Genomic DNA, 25228 nt, shown 5'->3' with positions numbered 1-25228 from the left:
ACCCGGGTTCGGTTCCGGGTACTGCCTATGCGGAGTTTGCAAGTTCTCCCTGTGACCGCATGGGTTTCCTCCCACATGCCAAAGACTTGCAGGTTGATAGGTAAATTGGCCATTGTAAATTGCCCCTAGTGTAGGTAGGTGGTAGGAGAATTTGAGGGAAGGTGGGGATTTGAGAGGGAAAAATGGGATTAATACAAGATTAGTATAAATGGGTGGTTGATGGTCGGCATGGACCCGGTGGGCCGAAGGGCCTGTTTCGGTGCTGTATCTCTCTATGACTCTAGAAAGGTTAATATAGTAACAAAGGCAGACTCCTACCCAATTCCTCGCTTGGAAGCCTGTATTGACAGAGTGGGCAGTGCCACGTTTCTTACGAAAAAATAGATTTGTTAAAGGGATACTGGCAGGTTCCTTCGCAGAACACACTCACAGGTTGGAATTTTTCCCGCCTCGGCAGACGGGAGCCCGCCTTCGCCTGGCCTGGGGATCTGAACTGCATTTTGCGGTCCACAAGCCTTTAATTGGTCAGAGGCGGGACTTCCACCTCATTGAGGCAGGACGTCCCGCCTAATGGAGCTGCCAGCCAATCAGAGGGCCGGGAGCAGTGGCCACTGCTGGGACTGCAACTCAACCATCAGAATGATGATGTCGGGGAATCCTGGAACATAGAACAAAATACAGCACAGAAGGAGGCCATTCAGCCCATCGTGTACACACCGGCCGAACAAGCTATCCACCCAAACTAATCCTACCTTCCGGCACCTGGTCCATAGCCCCGTAGGTTACAGCACTTCAGGTGCATGTCCAGGTACCTTTTAAAAGAGTTGAGCGTTTCTGCCTTCACCACCAATCCTGGCAGTGAATGCCAGACACCCACCACCCTCTGGGTGAAAAAGTTTCTCCTCATATCCCCTCTAATCCTTCTACCAATCACCTTAAGTCTGTGCTCCCTGGTAACCAACCTCCCCAGCAGGGGAAACAGGCCCTTTCTGTCTATTCTATCTAGGCCCCTCAATTTTGTACACCTCAATCAAGTCACCCCTCAGACTCCTCAATTCCAGGGAAACAACCCTAACCTATCCAATCTTTCCTCATAGCTGCAACCCTCAAGCCCGGGCAACATTCTTGTAAATCTCCTCTGCACTCTCTCCAGAGCAATTATGTCCTTCCTGTAATGTGGTGACCAGAACTGTACGCAATACTCCAGCTGTGGCCTAACTAGCATTTTATACAGTTCCAGGATTACATCCCTGCTTTTGAATTCTGTACCTCGGCCAATAAAGGAAAGCATTCCATATGCCTTCTTCACCACTCTGTCTACCTGCCCTACCACCTTCAGGGACCTGTGGATATGCACTCCATGGTGTCTCACTTATTCTAACCCTCTCAATATCCTCCCGTTTATTGTATATTCCATCGCTTTATTTGCCCTCCCCAAATGCATCACCTCACACTTCTCTGGATTGAATTCCATTTGCTACTTTTCCACCCACTCAACCAAACCATTGATATCATTTTGGAGTCCACGGCTTTCTTCCTCACTATTAACTACACAGCCAATTTTTGTGTCATCAGCAAAATTCCCAATCATGCCTCCCACATTAAAGTCCAAATCATTAATATATACCACAAACAGCAAGGGACCCAACACTGAGCCCTGTGGAACTCCATTGGAATCCGCTTTCCATTCGCAAAAACATCCGTCGACTACTATCCTTTGTTTCCTGTCACTGAGCCAATTCTGGATCCAACCTTCCCTGGTATCCCATGGGCTTTCATTTTACTAACCAGTCTGCCATGTGGGACCTTGTCAAATGCCTTACTAAAATCTATGTAAACCACATCCACTGCACTACCCTCATCAATCCTCCTGGTTATTTCCTCAAAAAACTCAAATCAAGTTAGTAAGACATGACCTTCCCTTAACAAATCCATGCTGACTATCCCTGATTAACCTGTGCCTTTCTAAGTGACAGTTTATCCTGTCCATCAATAGATTCTAACAATTTACCCACCACCGAGGTCAGACTGACTGGCCTATAATTACCTGGCTTATCCCTCGCACCCTTTTTAAACAATGATACAATATTCGCAGACCTCAAATCATCTGGTACCTCTCCTGTATCTAGTGCGGATTTGTAGATGATCCTCAGCGCATCTGCTATTTCCTCCCTGGCTTCCTTTAACAATCTGGGATGCAATCCATCTGGCTCTGACAATTTATCCACTTTCAGGGATGTCAGACCCTCAAGCACTTCCTCTCTCATTATGCTTATCTTATCTAATATTTTACAATCCTCCTCTTTAACTACAATGTTTGCATCAACCCTCTCCTTTGTGAAGACATAGAGACAAAAAACTCATCAACAACCTTGCCCACATCTTCTGCATCCACGCATAAGTTCCCCTGTACATCTGATAGGCCCTACCCTCTCCTTAGTTATCCTCCTACACTTAATGTAGTGATAAAAGATCTTTGGATTTTCCTTGATTTTACCTGCCAATAATTTTTTTATGTCCTCTCTTTGCTTTTCTAATTTCCTTTTTTACTTCACCCCTGCACTTTCTACACTACTCTATGCGTTCTAAAGTATTAAGATATTTGTGATCATCATAAGCTTTCTTTTGCTTTCACACCCTGTAAGCTTCCAGATAACCAGGAACCAAGGTAAGTTTTTGGTGCCTCGCTGGGGGTGATCAGTTGGGCCCCGGCAAGGCAAGGGTGGTCGATTGGGGGGATGGGGGGAAGTGTTGGGGGTGGTGGGGGCAGCGGGGACGTCCCTCCATTGGGCATAGGGTGCCTGATCATGAGGGCCCCCAGTCCGGCAACCGCCTGCTTTTGTCAGGCCGCATCTCTCAGGCCTGGGCCACCCGACCAGCCACAGGTAAAATCCCTGTGGCGGCGGGCAGAGGCCCTTAAGTGGCCGTTAAGTGGTCACTTAAGGGCCTTGATTGGTCTGAGGCAGGCGGGCCATTTTTTGCCACTGCCATCCTGTGTAAAGTGGCGGCGGAGGCAAGAAACGGCCCCCCCCCAAGCCTCCCGCTCCATTTTATGCACCCCCTTCCCGCCACCGCCACCGCCACCTTCCCACTCTTTGGAAGTGGCGTAAAATTCCAGCCACAGTCACATAACACATTCACAATTGCAGGGGAGACCCACAACCATATACAATTAATCTAAGTGTTAACAATGGCAATTTAAACCTGTTTTCCATGTGCTTTTGGACAGAGCTGCTCATTACTCTGCCATTAATACTCTCTCTGGACTAATGCTTTGTCTTTCACCACTAGCATGAACACTGTCTTTGCCTTTGTCTCATGAGATATTAGTAATTTAATCTCTTCTGCCCTCTGCCCCATCACACATCTTAACTTTTGTTCTCTTCCCCACCAACCACCCCCCACCTGCCGCTTCACTTGCTTAAAACCCAATTCTTTTCTAACCTTTGCCAGTTCTGAGTAAGGGCACAGACCTGAAACATTAACTCTGCTTCTTTCTCCACAGATGCTGCCTGACCTGCTGAGTATTTCCAGCACTTTTTGTTTTTATTTCTGTATTGAACCTTGTTTAAGCCACACTTAGAGTACCGCGTGCAGTTCTTATCACAATATTATAGAAAGGATAATAAAAGGTACTGGAGAGGGAGCAGAATGATGCCAGAAATGCATGGGCATATATATCAGGAAAGGATGAACAGGCTGGGTCTCTTTTCTCTTGAAAAGAGAATACAGAGAGGTGACCTAATAGAGGTCTTTAAAATTATGAAAGATTTTAATAGAATGAAGAGAGAGAGAATGTTTCCACTTACATACAAACATACGAATTAGCAGCAGGAGTAGGTCACTCGACCCCTCGAACCTGCTCCGCTATTCAATAAGTTCATGACTGAACTGATTACTCCACATTTCCACCTACCCCTGTTAACCTTTCACTCCCTTGCTTATCAAGAATCTATCTACCTCTGCCTTAAAAATATTCAAAGACTCTGCTTCCACCGCCTTTTGAGGAAGAGAATTCCAAAGACTCATGACCCTCAGAAAAAATTTCTCCTCATCTCTGTCTTAAATGGGTGACCCCTTATTTTTAAACAGTGACCCCTAGTTCTAGATTCTCCCACAAGGGGAAACATCCTTTCCACATCCATCCTGTCAAGACCCCTCAGGACCTTATATGTTTCAATCAAGTCGCCTCTTACTCTTCTAAATTCCAGCGGATACAAGCCTAGCCTGTCCAATCTTTCCTCGTAAGACAGCCCACCCATTCCAGGTATTGATCTAGTAAACCTTCTCTGTATTGCCTCCAATGCATTTACATCCTTCCTTAAATAAGGAGACTAATACTGTACACAGTACTCCAGATGTGGTCTGGTCTCCCTACTTTTGTATTCAATTCCCCTCGCGATAAACGATAACATTCTATTAGCTTTCCCAATTACGTGCTGTACCTACATACTAACCTTTTGTGATTCATGCACTAGGACACCCAGATCCCTCTGCATCTCAGAGCTCTGCTGTCTCTCACCATTTAGAGAATATGCTTCTTTTTTTACTCTTCCTGCCAAAGTGGACAATTTCACACTTTCCCCCATTATACTCCATTTGCCAGATCTTTGCCCACTCACTTAAGCTATCTATATTCCTTTGTAGCCTTATGTCCTCTTCACAAATTACTTTCCGACCTATCTTTGTGTCATCAGCAAACTTAACAACCATACCTTCGGTCCCTTCATCTAATTCATTTATATAAATTGTAAAATCTTGTGGGGAAGAGCATAACTGGAGGCCATCAATATAAGATAGTCACTAAGAAATTCAATGGGGAATTCAGGAGAAACTTCTTTACCCTAAAAGTAGTGAGAATGTGGAACTCACCACCGTAGGGAGTGTTTGAATTGAATACTATAGATGCATTTAAGGGGAAGTTAGACAAGCATGGAGGAAGTTGGCAATAGAGGATTACAATGATAGAGTTCGATGAGGAAAGATGGGAGGAGGCTGGAGTGGAGTATAAAAGCTGGCACGGACTGGTTGGGCCAAATGGCCTGTTTCTGTGCTGAACATCCTATGCAATCCGCAACTTCCAACCTTAATTCTCAGTATTCTCAGATGCATCTGATCAGGTCATGTTACTTATCAAATTTAAGTACAGTTAGCCTTTTTAATACTTCTTGATCAATTTTTAGCCCATCCTGTATCTATCTCAACTACCTCCTTTCACTATGACTTTGGCAGCATCTTCTTCCTTCGTAAAGACGGATGCAAAGTACTCATTTAGTACCTCAACCATGCCCTCTGCCTCCATGCGCAAATCCCCTTTTTGGTCCCTAATTGGCCCTACTCCTCTTCTTACCACCTTTTTACTATTTATATGTCTAAAGAAGACTTTTGGATTCTCTTTTATGTTGACTGCCCATGTCTTCTCATACTCTTTCTTTGCTGCTCTTCCTTCTTCTTTCACGTCTCCTCTGAACTTTCTATATTTAGCCTAGTTTTCATTTGTATTGTCAACCTGACATCTGTCATACACACCCTTTTTCTGCTTCACCTTATTCTCTATCTCTTCTGTCATTCAGGAAACTCCAGTTTTATTTGTCCTATCTTTTCCCATCATGGAAATGTAACTCGACTGTACCCAAACTATTTCTTTCAAGGCTGCCCATTGATGAATTACAGGTGTTCCGACCAGGTGAGAGAGGGGTCTAGGGGTTCCCTCTCAGCCTTTGCCTGGTTTAACCGCAACAGGGTTTAATTTTAAAAACACCGTGTTTTAGCTCCCCCCCCCCCCCCCCCCAGTGAATCCTTGTTCACTGTTTTCCAATTGCAAGGCAAAGAAATCAAATCAGCAGGTTTTCATAGATTTAAACAAGAAAGGTGGAAGTTTATTAATCTTACACTCTAATTCAGTTAATGACCACGAATAAGTGATGCAATCATGTTAGCATGCATACGCGATAAACACATATGCAGATAGAGACAGAAAGTAGAAAGAATATAGGGGAAAAGTTTGAGGCAATAGCTGGGTTGTAATTACAGCTCTTTGAGTTCAATGTGGAGTCTTTGGTTGCCGGTACGTCTTGCTGTTTGTCAGGGCCCAGTGCACACTTCAACTTGTTTCGATGTAGGAGTCTTTTCTCTCGAGGTTTAAGCGACTTCAGTGGGTCGGAGGTTTGTGAGAAAGCGAGAGAGAGAGAGACAGACAGACAGACAGCCAATGGAGAGGCTCTCTTGTTCCAGGTTCAGTTACATAGAAAATAGTTACAATCTGCAGTCTGTCTTCAAACTGTCCTGTGAGCACAATTCAAAACCAGACCTTGGCCAGCAGGTTAGTCATGTGACTCACTGTTCAAACAAACTCCTACGTTTGTGGATTTCAAAGCTCTCGGTGGGGTGGGGGGGGGGGGGGGTGTAGTGCAGTCTCTTACCCCAACAAGATGTGGATCGTCATTGCCCAGCCCAATCTCTCTTAATTGAATCAGTGAGCAATTCTTTTGTCTCTCCAAGCACTGTCTCTTAGTATGCAAATATTTTTCCAGCCAAATGTCTGATGATCTCTTTAAACAAGTAATTTTTTCATTCCATGACAAAATTAATATGTCTCATTCTTAGCAGGTGGGGTCTTCATGACACAGGTTTGCCTGTCAATCTTTGATTCCAATTTATCTAGGACAGTACTGTTCTCAATCCAATGAAATTAGCCCTCCCCTAATTAATTATTTTTACTCTGGATTGCTTCTTGTCCTTTTCCATAACTGTCGTAAGCCTTATGATGCTATGATCACTGTCTCCTAAGTGTACCCCTACTGACACATGATCTACTTGTCCCACCTCATTTCCCAGAACCGGATCCAGCCTCCTTCCCCATTGGACTGGAAACAGACTGATCTAGAAAATTCCCCTGAACACACTTCATAAACTTTTCCCCCCTCTCTGCCCTTTACACTTTTACTATCCTAGTCTATATTAGGATATCTGAAGACCCCACGTTATAACTATAGTTTTTGCACCTCTGTAATTTCCTTGCAAATGTGTTTCTCTATATCTTTCTCACCAGAGAAAGTCCAATACTGTCATTTACAGATGCATCTGCGGTGGGCAGATTGGTGAGGATGAGGTCAAGTATGTTTTTCCCTCTTGTTGGTTCCCTCACCACCTGCCGCATACCCAAGTCTAGCAGCTATGTCCTTTAGGACTCTGCCAGCTCCGTCTGTAGTGATGCTACTGAGCCACTTTTGGTGATGGACATTGAAATCCCCCACCCAGAGTACATTCTGCACTCTTGACATCCACAGTGCTTCCTCCAAGTGGTGTTCAACATGGAGGAGTACTGATTCATCAGCTGAGGGAGGGCAGTAGGTGCTAATCATCAGGAGGTTTCCTTGCCCATGTTTGAACTGATGCCATGAGACTTCATGGGGTTCGGAGTCGATGTTGAGGACTCCCAGGGCAACTCCCTCCCGCCTGTATACTACTGTGCCACCACCTCTGCTGGGTGTGTCCTGCCGGTGGGACAGGACATACCCAGGGATAGTGATTGCAGTGTCTGGGACATTGTCGTTAAGGTATGATTCCGTGAGTATGACTATGTCAGGCTGTTGCTTGACTAGTCTGTGAGACAGCTCTCCCAATTTTGGTACAAGCCCCCAGATCTTAGTAAGGAAGACTTTGCAGGGTCAACAGGGCTGGGTTTGCCATTGTCATTTCCGGTGCCTAGGTCGATGCCGGGTGGTCCATCTGGTTTCATTCTGTTTTATTGACTTCGTCGCGGTTGGATACAACTGAGTGGCTTGCTAGGCTATTTCAGAGAGCATTTAAGAGTCAACCACATTGCTGTGCGTCTGGAGTCACATAGAAAATAGGAGCAGCAGTAGGCCATTCGGCCTTTCAGGCTTGCTCTGCCATTCAAAACAGATCATGGCTGATCGTCTAATTCAGTGCCCTGTTCCCGCTTTCTCCCCATATCCTTTGATTCCTTTGGCATTAAGAAATATATAAAAATATATATATATATATATATATATATATTTCCTTCTTGAATATATTTAATGACTTGGCCTCCACTGCCTTCTGTGGTTGAGAATTCCACAGGTTCACCACCCTCTGAGTGAAGAAATTTCTCCTCATCTCGGTTCTAAATGGCATACCCAGTATCCTGAGACTGTGACCCCTGGTTCTGGACTCCCCAGCCATCGGGAACATCCTCCGTGCATCGAGCCTGTCTAGTCCTGTTAGAATTTTATAGGTTTCTATGAGATTCCCTCTCATTCTTCTAAACTCTAGTGAATATAGGCCTAGTCTAATCCCTCCTCATACATCAATCCTGCCATCCCAGGAATCAGCCTAGTAAATCTTCTTTGCACTCCCTTCCCAAGAACATCCTTCCTCAGATAAGGAGACCAAAACTGCACACAATACTCCAGATGTGGTCTCACCAAGGCCCTATATAACTGTAGTAAGACATCCTTGCTCCTGTACTCAAATACTCTTGCAATGAAGGCCAACATACCATTCGCCTTCCTAACTGCTTGCTGCACCTGAATGTACAAGGACACCCAGGTCTCATTGCACCTCCCCTTCTCCCAATCTATCACCATTTAGATAATCTGCCTTAATAAAAACAAGAAATGCAGGAACCACTCAGCAGGTCTGGCAGCATCTGTGGAAAGAGAAGCAGAGTTAACGTTTCGGGTCAGTGACCCTTCTTCGGAACTCTGAACCGTTAACTCTGCTTCTCTTTCCACAGATGCTGCCAGACCTGCTGAGTGGTCCCAGCATTTCTTGTTTTTAATTCAGATTTCCAGCATCCGCAGTATTTTGCTTTTATAGATAATCTGCCTTTCTGTTTTTACAACCAAAGTGGATAACCTCACATTTATCCACGTTATACTGCATCTGCCATGCATTTGCCACTCACCTAACTTGTCCAAATCACATTGAAGCCACTTTGCAACCTTCTCGCAGCTCACATTTCCCCCCAGCTTTGTGTCATCTGCAAACTTGGAAATGTTACATTTATTTCCCTCACCCATGTCATTAATATATATGGTGAATAACTGGGGCCCAAGCACTGCTCCCTGCAGTACCCCACTAGTCACTGCCTGCCACCCGGAAAAAAACCTGTTTTTTCCTACTCTCTGTTTCCTGTCTGTCAACCAATTCTCAATCCATGCCAGTATATTACTCCCAATCCCATGTGCTTTAATTTTGCACTTCTTTAAATAGTGGGATTACTTTTACTACCCTCCAATCTGTAGGAATTGCTCCAGAGTCTATAGAATTTTGGAAGATGACCACCAATGTATCCACTATTTCCAGGGCCACTCCTTTTAGTACTCTGGGATGTAGATTATCAGGCCCTGGGGATTTGTCAGCCTTTAACCCCATTAATTTCCCTAGCACTTTTTTTTAACTAATACTTATTTCCTTCAGTTGCTCCCTCTCATTAGACCCTTGGTTCCCTAACATTTCTGGGAGGTTATTTGTGTCCTCCTTTGTGAAGACAGAACCAAAGTGTGTGTTTAATTGTTCTGCCATTTCTTTGTCCCCCATTTGACTGTAAGGGACCTATATTTGTCTTCACTAATCTTTTTCTCTTGACATATTTATAGAAGTTTTTACTGTCAGTTTTTATGTTCCCTGCAGGTTTACTTGCATTCTGAGATTCTGAGAGGTAATTCTGCGTTGCAGAACGTACCTCAGAAGGTACAGGACTACTTGCATGCCAAACTGCTTAAGCAGCATGCAATAGACAGAGCTAAGCCATCCCATAACCAACGGATCAGATCTAAGCTTTGCAGTCCTGCCACATCCAGCCGTGAATAGTGGTGGACAATTAAATAACTAACTGGAGGAGGTGGCTCCATAAATATCCCCATCCTCAATGATGAAGGAGCCCAGCACATCAGTGCGAAGATAAGGCTGAAGTATTTGCAAGAATCTTCAGCCAGAAGTACCGAGTTGATGATCCATCTCGGCCTCCTTCTGCAGTCCCCAGCATCACAGATGCCAGACTTCAGCCAGTTCGATTCACTCCACGTGATATCAAGAAACGACTGAAGGCACTGGATACTGCAAAGGCTATGGGCCCTGACAATATTTCTGGCGGCACAGTGGTTAGCACCACAGTCTCACAGCTCCAGCGACCCGGGTTCGATTCTGGGTACTGCCTGTGTGGAGTTTGCAAGCTCTCCCTGTGACCGCATGGGTTTCCGCCGGGTGCTCCGGTTTCCTCCCACAGCCAATGACTTGCAGGTTGATAGGTAAATTGGCCATTGTAAATTGCCCCTAATGTAGGTAGATGGTGGGGATGTGGTAGGGAATATGGGATTAATGTAGGATTAGTATAAATGGGTGGTTGTTGGTCGGCACAGACTCAGTGGGCCGAAGGGCCTGTTTCAGTGCTGTATCTCTCTATGACTACTGAAGACCTGTGCTCCAGAACTTGCTGCACCCCCTAGCCAAGCTGTTCCAGTACAGCTACAACACTGGCAACTACCCGACAATATGAAAAATTGCCCAGGTATGTCCTGTACACAAAAAGCAGGACAAGTCCAACCCAGCCAATTACCGCCCCACCAGTCTACTTTCAGTCAGTAAAGTGATGAAAGGTGTCATTGACAGTGCTATCAAGTGGCACCTGCATAGCAATAACCTGCTCAGTGATGCTCAGTTTGGGTTCCTCCAGGGCCACTCAGCTTTTGTCCTGATTACAGCCTTGGTTCAAACATGGACAAAAGAGCTGAACTCAAAAGGTGAGGTGAGAGTGACTGCCCCTGACATCAAGGCAGCATTTGACCGAGTATGGCATCAAGGAGCCCTATCAAAACTGAAGTCAATGGGAATTGGGGGAAAACTCTCCACTGGTTGGAGTCGTACCTAGCACAAAGGTAGATGGTTGTGGTTGTTGGAGGTCAATCATCTGAGCTCCAGGACATCACTGCAGGAGTTCTTCAGGATAGTGTCCTAGGCCCAACCATCTTCAGCTGCTTCATCAATGACCTTCCTTCAATCATAAGGTCAGAAGTGGGGATGTTCGCTGATAATTGCACAATGTTCAGCACCATTCGTGACTCCTCAGATACTGAAGCAGTCCATGTAGAAATGCAGCAAGACCTGGACAATATCCAGGCTTGGGCTGATAAGTGGCAAGTAACATTCGCGCCACAGAAGTGCCAGGCAATGACCATCTCCGACAAGAGGGGATCTAGCCATCTCCCCTTGACATTCAATGGCATTACGATTGCTGAATCCCCTATCAACATCCTAGGTGTTACCATTGACCAGAAGCTTAACTGGAGTAGCCGTATAAATACCCTGGCTACAAGAGCAGGTCAGAGGCTAGGAATCCTGTGGCGAGTAACTCATCTCCTGACTCCCCAAAGTCTGTCCACCGCCTACAAGGCACAAGTCAGGAGTGTGATGGAATACTCTCCTTGCCTGGATGGGTGCAGCTCCAACAACACTCAAGAAGCTCGACACCATCCAGGACAAAGCATAAAATGCATGGGAACACCACCATCTGCAAGTTCCCCTGCAAGTCACACACCATCCTGACTTGGAACTATATCGCCATTCCTTCACTGTCACTGGGTCAAAATCCTGGAACTCCCTTCCTAACAGCACTGTGGGTGTACCTACCTCACATGGACTGCAGCAGTTCAAGAAGGCAGCTCACCACCACCTTCTCGAAGGCAATTAGGGATTGACAATAAATGCTGGCCTAGCCAGCGACGCCCACATCCCATGAATGAATTTAAAAAAACTATTTGGTGGCCTATAGAATATACCCAGTAGTGTAATGGTAGCTCTATTATTTCTTAGCGCAAATGAAATAGATTCTGGGAAGGACGGCATTACCCCTGAAATAATCAAGAGTGCCAAGCCTGCTATACTCTCAGCACTCCATGAACTGCTTTGCCTGTGCTGGGATGAGGGAGCAGTACCACAGGACGTGCGCGATGCCAATATCATCACCCTCGATAAGAACAAGGGTGACTGCAACAACTACCGTGGAATCTCCCTGCTAGAGCATAGTGGGGAAAGTCTTCGCTCGAGTCATTTTAAACAGACTCCAGAAGCTGGCTGAGCGTGTCTACCCTGGTGACAGTGCGGCTTTCGAGCAGAGAGATCCACCATTGACATGTTGTTCTCCCTTCACCAGCGACAGGAGAAATGCCGCGAACAACAGATGCCCCTCTGCGTTGCTTTCATAGATCTCACCAAAGCCTTTGACTTCGTCAGCAGACGTGGTCTCTTCAGACTACTAGGCAGGTCTCTGTTATCACCACATCATCATATTCCCATGTGGCTACCTGCACCTCACCAACCTTATTTACTAGACTTTGTGCATTCACAGTAAACCCAGTTTATTCATTATTGCATTTCCTGTTACTGACTCCAGTGAATACCTTACTAGTTTACTCTAGTGCTTGCTGTCTCTACAAGTTCTTTGTATATCTTGTTTTTCCTCTATAATATTAGAGTCATAGATACAGCACTGAAACAGGCCCTTCGGCCCACCGAGTCTGTGCTGACCATCAACCACCCATTTATACTTCTTTTGGGCCTCCTTATCTCGAGAGACAATGGATACGCGCCTGGAGGTGGTTAGTGGTTTGTGAAGCAGCGCCTGGAGTGGCTATAAAGGCCAATTCTGGAGTGACAGGCTCTTCCACAGGTGCTGCAGAGAAATTTGTTTGTTGGGGCTGTTGCACAGTTGGCTCTCCCCTTGCGCCTCTGTCTTTTTTCCTGCCAACTACTAAGTCTCTTCGACTCGCCACAATTTAGCCCTGTCTTTATGGCTGCCCGCCAGCTCTGGCGAATGCTGGCAACTGACTCCCACGACTTGTGATCAATGTCACACGATTTCATGTCACGTTTGCAGACGTCTTTATAACGGAGACATGGACGGCCGGTGGGTCTGATACCAGTGGCGAGCTCGCTGTACAATGTGTCTTTGGGGATCCTGCCATCTTCCATGCGGCTCACATGGCCAAGCCATCTCAAGCGCCGCTGACTCAGTAGTGTGTATAAGCTGGGGGTGTTGGCCGCTTCAAGGACTTCTGTGTTGGAGATATAGTCCTGCCACCTGATGCCAAGTATTCTCCGAAGGCAGCGAAGATGGAATGAATTGAGACGTCGCTCTTGGCTGGCATACGTTGTCCAGGCCTCGCTGCCGTAGAGCAAGGTACTGAGGACACAGGCCTGATACACTCGGACTTTTGTGTTCCGTGTCAGTGCGCCATTTTCCCACACTCTCTTGGCCAGTCTGGACATAGCAGTGGAAGCCTTACCCATGCGCTTGTTGATTTCTGCATCTAGAGACAGGTTACTGGTGATAGTTGAGCCTAGGTAGGTGAACTCTTGAACCACTTCCAGAGCGTGGTCGCCAATATTGATGGATGGAGCATTTCTGACATCCTGCCCCATGATGTTCGTTTTCTTGAGGCTGATGGTTAGGCCAAATTCATTGCAGGCAGACGCAAACCTGTCGATGAGACTCTGCAGGCATTCTTCAGTGTGAGATGTTAAAGCAGCATCGTCAGCAAAGAGGAGTTCTCTGATGAGGACTTTCCGTACTTTGGACTTCGCTCTTAGACGGGCAAGGTTGAACAACCTGCCCCCTGATCTTGTGTGGAGGAAAATTCCTTCTTCAGAGGATTTGAACGCATGTGAAAGCAGCAGGGAGAAGAAAATCCCAAAAAGTGTGGGTGCGAGAACACAGCCCTGTTTCACACCACTCAGGATAGGAAAGGGCTCTGATGAGGAGCCACCATGTTGAATTGTGCCTTTCATATTGTCATGGAATGAGGTGATGATACTTAGTAGCTTTGGTGGACATCCGATCTTTTCTAGTAGTCTGAAGAGACCACGTCTGCTGACGAGGTCAAAGGCTTTGGTGAGATCAATGAAAGCAATGTAGAGGGGCATCTGTTGTTCACGGCATTTCTCCTGTATCTGACGAAGGGAGAACAGCATGTCAATAGTCGATCTCTCTGCACGAAAGCCACACTGTGCCTCAGGGTAGACGCGCTCGGCCAGCTTCTGGAGCCTGTTCAGAGCGACTCGAGCAAAGACTTTCCCCACTATGCTGAGCAGGGAGATTCCACGGTAGTTGTTGCAGTCACCACGGTCACCTTTGTTTTTATAGAGGGTGATGATGTTGGCATCGCGCATGTCCTGGGGTACTGCTCCCTCGTCCCAGCACAGGCATAGCAGTTCATGTAGTGCTGAGAGTATAGCAGGCTTGGCACTCTTGATTATTTCAGGGGTAATGCTGTCCTTCCCAGGGGCTTTTCCGCTGGCTAGGGAATCAATGGCATCACTGAGTTCCGATTTGGTTGGCTGTATGTCCAGCTCATCCATGACTGGTAGAGGCTGGGCTGCATTGAGGGCAGTCTCAGTGACAGCATTCTCCCTGGAGTACAGTTCTAGGTAGTGCTCAACCCAGCGGTCCATCTGTTTGCATTGGTCAGTGATTATGTCCCCCGATTTAGATTTGAGGGGGGTGATCTTCTTGATGGTTGGCCCAAGAGCTCTCTTCATGCCATCATACATTCCTCTGATGTTTCCGGTGTCTGAGGCCAGCTGAATATGACTGCATAGGTGTTGCCAGTAGTCGTTTGCGCAACGCCTAGCTGTTCTTTGTGCAGTACTTCTGGCTGCTTTAAGTGCTGCGGATGTTAAATCGCTGGGGGCTTTCTTGTAGTTCAAAAGTGCAATGCGCTTAGCGGCTATGACAGGTTCCAGCTCTTCATTATGAGATTGAAACCAGTCTGCATTTCTCTTCGCACTTTTGCCGTAGGTGGTCAAAGCTGACTCATAGATGGCGTCTCTGATGTGGGCCCACTTGGTCTCAGCATCCCCTGTGGGAGTGTTTTGAAGGGCTGTTACAAGTGAATTTAGAAATTTTTGTAACAGCTGTGGGTGAGAAATTCTGCTCGTGTTGATGCGCGGGTGGCCCTTCTGCTTGGAATGATGCAACTTCTTTGGTCTGAGTCTAACCTTGCTGCACACCAGGGAGTGGTCGGTGTCGCAGTCCGCACTGTGGAAGCTGCGTGTGATTTGAACACTGTTTAAGGCGGCTCGCCTTGTGACAATGAGGTCTAGCTGGTGCCAACGACGTGATCTTGGGTGCCTCCATGAAACCTGGTGACAGGGTTTAGTGTGAAAGAACGAGTTGGTGATGCAGAGGTTATGATAGGTACACAACTCAAGCAGTCTCTGCCCGTTCTCATTCATCCTTCCAACGCCATAGCGCCCAAGGCAGGAGGGCCATGAGTCATGGTCGGCCCCAACCCTGTCATTAAAGTCCCCCAGCAGGAATAGGTGTTCGGTGTTGGGGATGCTGCTAATGATGTTATGGAGTTGTTCATAGAACTGGTCTTGTTTTTCCTCTATAATAGTAGAGTCATAGATACAGCACTGAAACAGGCCCTTCGGCCCACCGAGTCTGTGCTGACCATCAACCACCCATTTATACTAATTCTACATTAATCCCATACTCCCTACCACATCCCCACAATTCTCCTACCACTTACCTACACTAGGGGCAATTTACAATGGCCAATTTCCCTATCAACCTGCAAGTCTTTGGCTGTGGGAGCAAACCGGAGCAGAAACCCACACGGTCACAGGGAGAACTTGTAAACTCTGCACAGACAGTACCCGGAACTGAACCCGGGTTGCTGGAGCTGTGAGGCTGCGTCGCTAGCCACTGTGCCGCCCAATAACACTAGTTACCTCCTTCCCACCCCCCTGCCAAGTTGTTTATAACTTCCCCAATAACACTAGCAAACCAGTCACAAGGACAGTTATAATCCATCCAGCCTATACAGACCCATCTCCCCCAGAATCAGTCCCAATGTCCCAGGAATCTAAGACCTCCCTCCTGCACCACATATTCACCTGCTGTATCCTATTTCTATACTCATTTGCACCTTTGCAGCCCCATTTGATGGTTTCTTTCACAGTTTTCTAAACATTGCCTACAGTATCTCATCCCCCTTCTACCTGTGTTGTTAGTACCAATATGGACCACAGCCAGTGACTTTTCAGCCTCCCCCTCAGAGTGCTGTGCAGCCACTCAGTGACATCTTTCATATTTCAGCTACCTGCCCCTGGGTAATATGTTGCATTATCACTCTAACAACATTCTTCTCTCTTCATTACAATTCGCTTATGACCTCACTCACATTCTGGAGTGACCGGCAACCCTCCGCAGCCACTTCCGCGACTCGCGCATGCGCCGGTGATTGGCAGCTGTCGAATCTGCGCATGCGTACGCGTTTTATTGACGGCGTTTGAGTCTGCGCCTGCGTATTTATCCGTCAATGCTGTCGATCGGTGGTCCCGTCTTCCTATGGCGCATGCGCGCCGCTCCCTCAGACGCCGTGGTGGGTTGACAGCTGCTGCTGTGGAGGAGGAGCCGGCCTCCGCCTGAGGGGGGAAACGGAGCCGCGGTACCTTCACTGGGCTAAAGCCAGAACTACAATCCACGGCAAACATGTGAGTCCTGATTTTTGTCTGTGCCGCGGCCTTTCATTATTTTTGTTCAGTTGAAACTGGGTTTAATTCTCACACAAGGGGGGCTCGATAACCGTTAGTGCCATTCGTCACCCCGGCGCGGGGTTGGCGGGACCCTGGAGTCTCTCCTTCCACTGCAGCCGGCTTGCGATGCAGCTCGAATGGAGGTTTCTTTAGCTTCATCCGATTTTGTCGGTTGTTACCGTCTTGTGTACGTTTCCTGAGCACGGGTACATGACTTGATTATCATGATCAGCATAGTGTTGCCAACACTCCTGGAATTGTCTTGGAGTTTTCAGGCATTAAAGATTTAATTCTTGCGACACTGCTGTGAGCAACCAGTAAATAAATCATTGGGGTGTTATTTGTTTCATGTTCTTTGAACACTTTATCAGTTATAAAGATATTGGGTGGTGGGGAATAAACACTGACTGAGCAGGTTGTTTGGAGGCTCCAGATCGTTCATGAAACCTCCAGGAATATGTCCCACCAGAGTTGGTAACCCTACTGCAAAACTGATGATGTTGCCCATATATTCACTCCTTAGTATATTCTGTTAAACGGTACTTGATCTATCTACATGCCTTAATTATTTTGCAGACACAAATGTGAAAAAAAATCAACAAATATATTGACACAAAATGTGTGTGCAGGTGATTTTTTGGCTTTTTAAACTTTTTTAAAATCTTGTTTTTTTTTCAGTCAATAGAGCAAACTGCAGTGCAAAAGGTTGGGTTTTGGTCCTCATTGTACTCCTAATTGGCCAGAAGCAGTTGGAAATTTCTAATTTATTTATGCAATGGTTACCAGATTTGTCAGACTTTAAGTATAAGTGTGGTACAAGAAAAATTCAAAATTTCTGTAGTGTTATACATTATCCCCTATTTATTTAATCCAATGGTGGATGGTTTTTGTGGTTTTATGTGGTTATGAACTGAGCTTTTCCTATTTTGGGATGGAACTGGAGGGTATTTAGAGTCGTACAGCATAGAAATAGGCCCTTCGGCCCACCGCGTCCATGCCGACCATAATGCCTATCTATACTAATCCCACCTGCCTGCATTAATTCCATATCCCTCTATGCCTTGCTCATTCAAGTACCTGTCCAGATGCCTCTTAAATGTCACTACTGTTCCTGCCTCCACTACCTCCTCAGGCAGCTCATTCCAGATACCCACTATTCTTTGTGTGAAAAATTTACCCCTTTGATCCCCTTTAAACCTCCTCCCTCTCACCTTAAATCTATGCCTTAGTCACCACTACCATGGGAAACAGACTCTGGCTATCTACCCTATCTATGCCTCTCATAATTTTATATACCTCTATCATGTCCCCTCTCAACCTCCTACGCTCCAGGGAAAACAGACCCACCCTATCCAATCTTTCTTTATAACTCAAGCCCTCCCAACCTGGCAATAACCTTGTAAATCTTTTCTGCACCCACTCTAGCTTAATCATATCTTTCCTGTAGTGCGGTGACCAGAACTGCACACAGTACTCCAAATGCAGCCTAACCAACGTTATGTACAACTGTAACATGACGTCCCAACTCTTGCACTCAATGCCTCGGCCGATGAAGGCAAGCATGCCATACGCCTTCTTCACCACCCTGTCTACCTGTGTTGCCACTTTCAGGGAGCTATGTACTTGCACCCCAAGGTGTCTCTGCTCAACAACACTCCCCAGGGCCCTGCCATTCACTGTATATGTCCTCTCCATAGCATCCTAGGATACACCTGGTCAGGCCCTGGGGATTTATCCACCTTATTGCACTTCAAAACCTCCAACACCTCCTCATTTGTAATGTTGATATGCTCCAGGATATCGCTGTTCCCACCTTTGAACTCACTAGCTTCCATGACCATCTCCACGGTAGATACGGACGAGAAATATTCATTTAAGGCCTTGCCCATTTCCCGTGGCTCCACACATCGATTGCTGCGCTGATCCTTAAAATAATTTTTATCTATTATCAATGAGCCATTTACTAAAAAATGCCTTTTAAATAAGTAGAATCATGTATTCTATAGATGCTAGAATACCAGAATGAGGTGACAGAGGTTAAAACTTTTAAAGTTTTTGCTTGCTTATGTATGACCAGAGGCTGGGCATTCTGTAACGAGTAACTCACTTGCTGACTCCCCAAAGCCTGTCCACCATCTACAAGGCACAAGTCAGGAGTGTGATGGAATACTCTCCACTTGCCTGGATGAATACAGCTCCAACAACACTCAAGAAGCTCGACACCATCCAGGACAAAACAGCCCGCTTGATTGGCACTCCCTCTACCACCGGTGCACAGTGGCAGCAGTATGTACCATCTACAAGATGCACTGCAGCAACTCATCAAGGCTCCTTCGACAGTACCTTCCAAATCCGCAACCTCTACCACCTAGAAGGACAAGGGCAGTAGCTGCATGGGAACAGCACCATCTGCAAGTTCCCCTCCAAGCCACAAACTATCCTGACTTGGAACCATATTGCCGTTCCTTCGCTGTCGCTGGGTCAAAACTCTGGAACTCCCTTACTAACAGCACTGTGGGTGTACCTACACCAGATGGACTGCAGCAGTTCAAGAAGATGACTCACCACCATCTTCTCAAGGGGATTAGCAATAGACAATAAATGCTGGGAGATGCCCACATCCCGTGAAAGAATAAAATAAAGAATGAACTAAGATGAGCCAAAACCTTCCATCAACTGTTTCTAGATTGTGATCCTGTGTATTATTGGAGTTTGTAAAAGTTAATAATTTTTGTAATTTAGGATAATTTAATTTGCGGTCAAAATTCTTATTTGGTTTAACAGAGTTTCTCTGCAACTACCAAACCAATTCTCTTCTTTCAAAAAAACAAAGCTGGATCATGTTTTTCAAAGCAGAGTAATTTAAATAATGTGAAACTTCCATATCACACATAACCCATGTTGTGCTTTTCAAACATAATAGGAATAGCAGTAATGATGATAGAAAATGATTTCAACATTGATTTCTTTAAATGTTGTAAGTTGATGATTGTATGGGGATCTCTGAATTTTGACTTCTTACTCTTAATTTGACAGCAGGTAGTCCAGTCTTCATGTCTGTGTTCTAAGCATTTAGTCTTAAATGGATAATCTACAATCCAAAAGAACATAAAATTCATACAAGAGAAGAATAATCAAAGAAAGGCCAAGCACATCTGAGAAAAACCCTAGAATCATAGAATGATAAGGCATGGAAGGATGCCATTCAGCCCAGCATGCCTGTGCTGGCTCTTTGATATAACTGTCCACTTAGACCCATTCTCCTGCCCTTTCCCCATAGCCATGCAATTTTTTTCCCTTCAAGTATTTACTCAATTCCCCTTTGAAAATTATTATTGAATCTGCTTCCACCAGGCTTTCAGTGTATTCCAGATCATAACTTGCTCTGTAAAGAAAAAAGTCTCCTGACCTCTGATTCTTTTGCAGATTATGTTAAATCCGTGTCTTCTGACTGCTGACGCTTCTGCCACTGGAAACAGTTTTTCTTTACTTTATCAAAATGCCTCATGAGTTTAAACACCTCTTTAATGTCCCCATCTCTGCTCTAAGGAGATCAAACCCAGCTTCTCCAACCTGTTCAAGTAACAGAAGTCCCACACCCTTGGTTGCATTCTAATAAATCTGCTCTGCACTTTTTCTAAGGCCTTGACAGCCTTCCTAAAGTGTGGTGCCCAGAATACTTGATATGGGGGCTAATGTGAACTACAAAGTATCAAATTATCAAACTCCGTTTATGAATCAGAAATATATTTGAAGGCATAGCCTGATGAAAAATACTAAAGACTGGGCTTATTTAACAAATAAATAGAGCAAGTGCATTCAAACACACACACAAACAACAACTTGTATTTATATAACACCTTTAATGTAACAAAACATCCCAAGGGCTTCACTGGAGCAAAAAGCAACATTTGACACTGAGCCACATAAAGGAGAAAGTAGGGCAGATAACAACATCTATAATTACTTGCAACACTGTACACAATTACACCATCTCTGCAATCCAGAATGTATATTTTAATACAGTTAAAGTGTTGAAATGGAAAAATACATTTTATTGGCCCCATTAGAATCTGCCTTTATCTATCGATAATAAAAATTGAGCAATCTTGTTGGCCAGCGGTAACGATACAAATCTTCCATATACTGCATTGCTTTCTATAAATCTCATTGGCTGAATAGTAATAGCGACCTTTCAAATGTTGGTGGTAATTTCATTGGTAACTTATTAACAGTTCTAGGCTAAAGGCAGTCTAGATCACAGAATCTCAGAATTGTTACAGCATAGGAGGAGGCCATTTGGCCCGTCCTGTCTGCGCTGGCTCTCCGAAAGAGCAGCTTACTTCGTGCCACTCCCCTACATTCTCCTCGTAGCCCTGCACATTCTTCCTTTTCAGATAACAATCCAATTTCCTCTTGAATGCCTTGATTGAACCTGCCTCCACTTCTCTCTCAGGTAGTGCATTCCAGATCCTAACCATGTGCTGTGAGAAAAAGTTTTCCCTAGTGTCTCCATTGCTTCTTTTGCCAATTACCTTAAATCTGTGCCCTCTTGTTTTGATCCTTCCACCAATGGGAACTGTTTTTCCCTACCTACTCTGTCCAGACCCATGATTTTGAACACCTCTGTCTAAAGGCCTGCTTGGGTATACAATTCAAACCCGACTCGGGCCCGAGTCCCTTTGGTTTTTTCCTGCGCCCAACCCGACTCGACTACCGGAAATTATTGGCGCACTCTTACTTCCCTTTCCCTCCCTGACCAAAATGCAGCACTGCCACCGTGTCCGACCCAGCACAACCCGAGTCCGAATGCCGGACCCGGAAGAGCGACCCGACCTGAACCCGACACATGTCGTCGGGTCCCTTCGGGTTCGGGTCGGGTAGCCATGCTCTACTTCTGTCAAATCTTCTCTCAGCTTTCTCTTCTCTAAGGAAAACAGTCCCAACTTCCACAATCCATCCATATAATTGAAGCTGTTCATCACTGAAACCATTCTTGTAAATCTTTTTCTGCAAACTCTCTAATGCTTTCGCATCTTTCCTAAAGTGTGGAGCCCAGAACTGGACACGATACTCCAGTTAAGGCCAAACCAGTGTTCTATACAAGTTTAACGTAACTTCCTTGCTTTTGCACTCTGTGCCCCAATTAATGAAGCTTAGGATGCTGTATGCTCTATTAACCATGCTCTCAACCTTTCGTACCACCTTGCATGATGTATGCACATATATACCCAGATGGAGGCAAGAATTTAGCAAGTTTATACAGCATTGGTTTACAGTTCCCTCATCACCACCTGATTGTTTTTTGTAGTAACGCTGCTCATTGGTTTTGAGTGTTGTGATTGTTCTGTGAAATATCGTGATTGAAAATGCCACTGCATTGGCTCCTAGTAACCATAACAAGGAACTGTGTCACAATGGCAAAAATACACATTAATTTTAACTGATTTTTCTGCAGCTTAAAATACTCTTCAAAGGTGTGGTACTAAATCCATTCATGTAAAAGTCTTGCATCTAGCATACACTGTCATATTTCAAAGTATCGTACTTTGTTACAGAAGCAAATCTATCTTAAGAAGTGATAGAAAGTCAGTCATTTAACTGTTATTTCTTCTGACGTGGCACAAGAAATTTAGCAGGTAAATGTTAAGTGATCTATTGTGGCTGTAATAGAGACCTGGCTCAAAGAAGGGCAGGACTGGGTGTTAAATATTCCTGAATGCAAGGTGTTCAGGAAAGGGAAAAGGGGGAAGGGTGGTGATATTGATTAAGGAGTGTATTACAGTGCTGGAGAAAAAGGATGTCCCAGAGGGGTTGAGGACAAAATCAATTTGGCTTGGGCTAAGGAACAAAATAGGTGCAGTTACATTGCTCAGTGTTGTTTATAGGCCACCAGCTAGTGGGAAGGACGTGGAGGAATAAATTTGCAAGGAGATTACAGAGAGGTGCAAAAATTATAGGGTAGTTATGATGGGGGACTTTAACTATCCAAACATAGACTGGGATAGTAATAGTGTAAAGGGCAGTGAGGGGCAAGAGTTCCTGGAGTTTGTTCAGGAAAATTTTCTATAGGCTGACTATAGAAAAGGACAAAGAAGAATCCAGACTAAGAATAATTAACTGGGGGAAAGCCAACTTCAATGGGGTAAGAATGGAGCTGGAGCGAATAAATTGGAGTCAAAAGTTGGCAGGAAAACCGGTAGTTGAACAATGGACCACCTTCAAAGAAGAGATAGTTTGGGCACAGTCAAGGTATGTTCCCTTGAAGGGGAAAGGTAGGTGCAAACAAATCCAGAGTTCCCTAGATGACAAAAGAGATAGAGATTAAGATAAAGAAGAAAAAGTGTACTGATTATAGATGTTGGGTAGAAAATACTATTGAGAACCAGGCTGAATCTAGAAGGTCCATAGGGGAAGTGAGAAGCAAAGAGTGAGCATGAAAAGAGATTTGCAGCTAGTATTAAAGGAAATACCTTCCGGGAGCGGAGCGGAGTGGACCTGTGGGGAGAACGCCGAGCGGAGCCTATAAATCAACCCCGAGGATCGAGGCCCAGTCTCTTACCTTCCGGGAGCGGAGAGGAGCTCTTCCAGCGCGCCAGACTTTTGTAAAAAAAAAGCTAACAGTGACGTCAGAGGAGAGCTGCAAGGTGATTGGTTGGTGAGTAGCAGCTGTTAGTACATTTAAATATCTTTTTAAAAAAAAAAAATAAGGGGAAAGTTTTTTTTGTTGAAAGAAAACCTCTGGTGATAAGGTGAGTACCACTAAAGTGTTTTTTTTTAAGGACTTTAGATTATAGTGGGTATAACAAGGCCCCTAGTGTAATTAGTATTTTTTAATTCAGGGAGTAACTAATTAATCTAAAGGTAAGTCATGGCAGGAGAGCTCAGCCCCATGATATGCTCCTCCTGCGCTATGTGGGAAATCAGGGATGCTTCCAGTGTCCCTGACGACCATGTGTGCAGAAAGTGTATCCATTTGCGGCTACTAGCTACCCGCATTACAGAGCTGGAGCTGTGGGTGGATTCACTGTGGAGCATCCGTGATGCTGAGGACCGTGGATAGCACGTTTAGTGAGGTGGTCACACTGCAGGTAATGGCTGCACAGGCGGAAAAGGGATGGGTGACCGCCAGACGGAGTAGTAGTGCAGGAGTCCCCTGTGGCCATCCCCCTCTCAAACAGATATACTGCTTTGGATACTGTTGGGGGGGGTGGGGGATGACCTCCCAGGGGAAAGCAGCAACAACCAAGTTTATGGCACCACAAAGGGCTCTGCTGCACAGCTGGGGAGGAAAAGGAGTGGAAGAGCTATAGTGATAGGGGATTCTAATGTGAGGGGTGCAGATAGGCGTTTCTGTGGCCGCAAATGACACTCCAGGATTGTATGTTGCCTCCCTGGTTCTAGGGTCAAGGATGTCTCGGAACGGCTGCAGGACATTCTGAAAAGGGAGGGTGAGCAGCCAGAGGTCGTGGTCCATATTGGTACTAACGACATAGGCAGGAAGAGAGATGCGGTCCTGCAAAGTGAATATAGGGAGTTAGGCAGAAGGTTAAAAAGCAGGACCTCTAGGGTTGTAATCTCAGGATTACTCCATGTGCCATGTGCTAGTGAGGGTAGGAATAGGAGGATAAGGCAAATGAATGCATGGGTGAAGAGCTGGTGTAGGCGGGAGGGCTTCAGCTACTGGGATCATTGGGATCACTTTGGGTGCAGAGGTGACCTGTACAAGAAGGATGGGTTGCATCTGAACTGGAAGGGGACCAATATCCTTGTGGGGAGGCTTGCTGGTACTACTCGGGAGGGTTTAAACTAGTCTTGCAGGGGGTGGGACCCAAAGTAGTAGTCTCTCCGATGAGATAGTTGAGGCAAATGTAGAGGTTAAAGCAAGCAAGTCCAGTAGGCAGGCCGGGCAGGGGCAGGACAGGGAGCGTGGAAGGTCTGGTAGGCTAAACTGAATTTACTTTAATGCAAGAAGCCTTACAGGTAAGGCAGATGAAATCAGAGCATGGATCGGTACATGGGATTGTGATATTATAGCTATAACGGAAACGTGGTTGAGGGATGGGCAGGACTGGCAGCTCAATGTTCCGGGGTACCGATGCTTCTGACGTGACAGAGGTGGAGGTAAGAGAGGAGGGGGAGTTGCACTATTGATTAGGGAGGACATCACGGCAGTACTTAGAGAGGATATCCCAGGGGGAATGTCCAGCGAGGCTATATAGGTAGAACTTAGAAATAGGAAAGGGGTGATCACTTTGATGGGATTATACTATAGGCCCCCCAATAGTCAGAGGGAATTGGAGGAGCATATATGTAGGGAAATCACAGATAGGTGTAGGAATTATAGGGTTGTAATAGTAGGTGATTTTAGCTTCCCTAATATTGACTGGGACTGCCTTAGTGCTAAGAGATCAGATGGGGAAGAATTGTTAAGTGTGTCCAGGATAGTTTTCTGAAGCAGTACGTGGATGGCCCTACTAGAGAAGGGGCTACACTCGACCTCCTCTTAGGAAATGAGGCTGGGCAGGCGGTTAATGTGTCAGTGGGGGAGCACTTTGGGACCAATGACCATAACTCTATTAGCTTCAAGATGGAAAAGGATAGGACTGGTCCTCAGGTTGAAGTCCTAAATTGGGGGAAGGCTAATTTCGATGGCATCAGACAGGAACTCTCAAAAGTTGAA

General features: G+C 45.6%; 1 protein-coding gene across 6 annotated transcripts in view; it reads left to right on the top strand.

The window, feature by feature from the left end:
- Positions 1–25228, top strand: part of LOC137377532 (sodium/hydrogen exchanger 9B2-like) — a 208668-nt gene that overhangs the window by 35576 nt on the left and 147864 nt on the right. For 4 of the 6 annotated variants that reach the window (XM_068047237.1, XM_068047274.1, XM_068047264.1 and 1 more), the window contains exon 1: positions 16351–16503. The exons of the other annotated variants lie outside the window; for them this stretch is intronic. The gene's annotated coding sequence lies outside the window, so the exon portion shown is untranslated. Of the gene's footprint in view, positions 1–16350; positions 16504–25228 lie in introns of those variants that run through there. 6 annotated transcript variants of the gene reach the window in all.

This window comes from Heterodontus francisci, chromosome 1, assembly GCF_036365525.1.
Source record: "Heterodontus francisci isolate sHetFra1 chromosome 1, sHetFra1.hap1, whole genome shotgun sequence".
NCBI lineage: Eukaryota > Metazoa > Chordata > Chondrichthyes > Heterodontiformes > Heterodontidae > Heterodontus > Heterodontus francisci.
The sequence above is the reverse complement of the archived record's forward strand: the minus strand, read 5'-3'. Positions and strand labels throughout refer to the sequence as shown.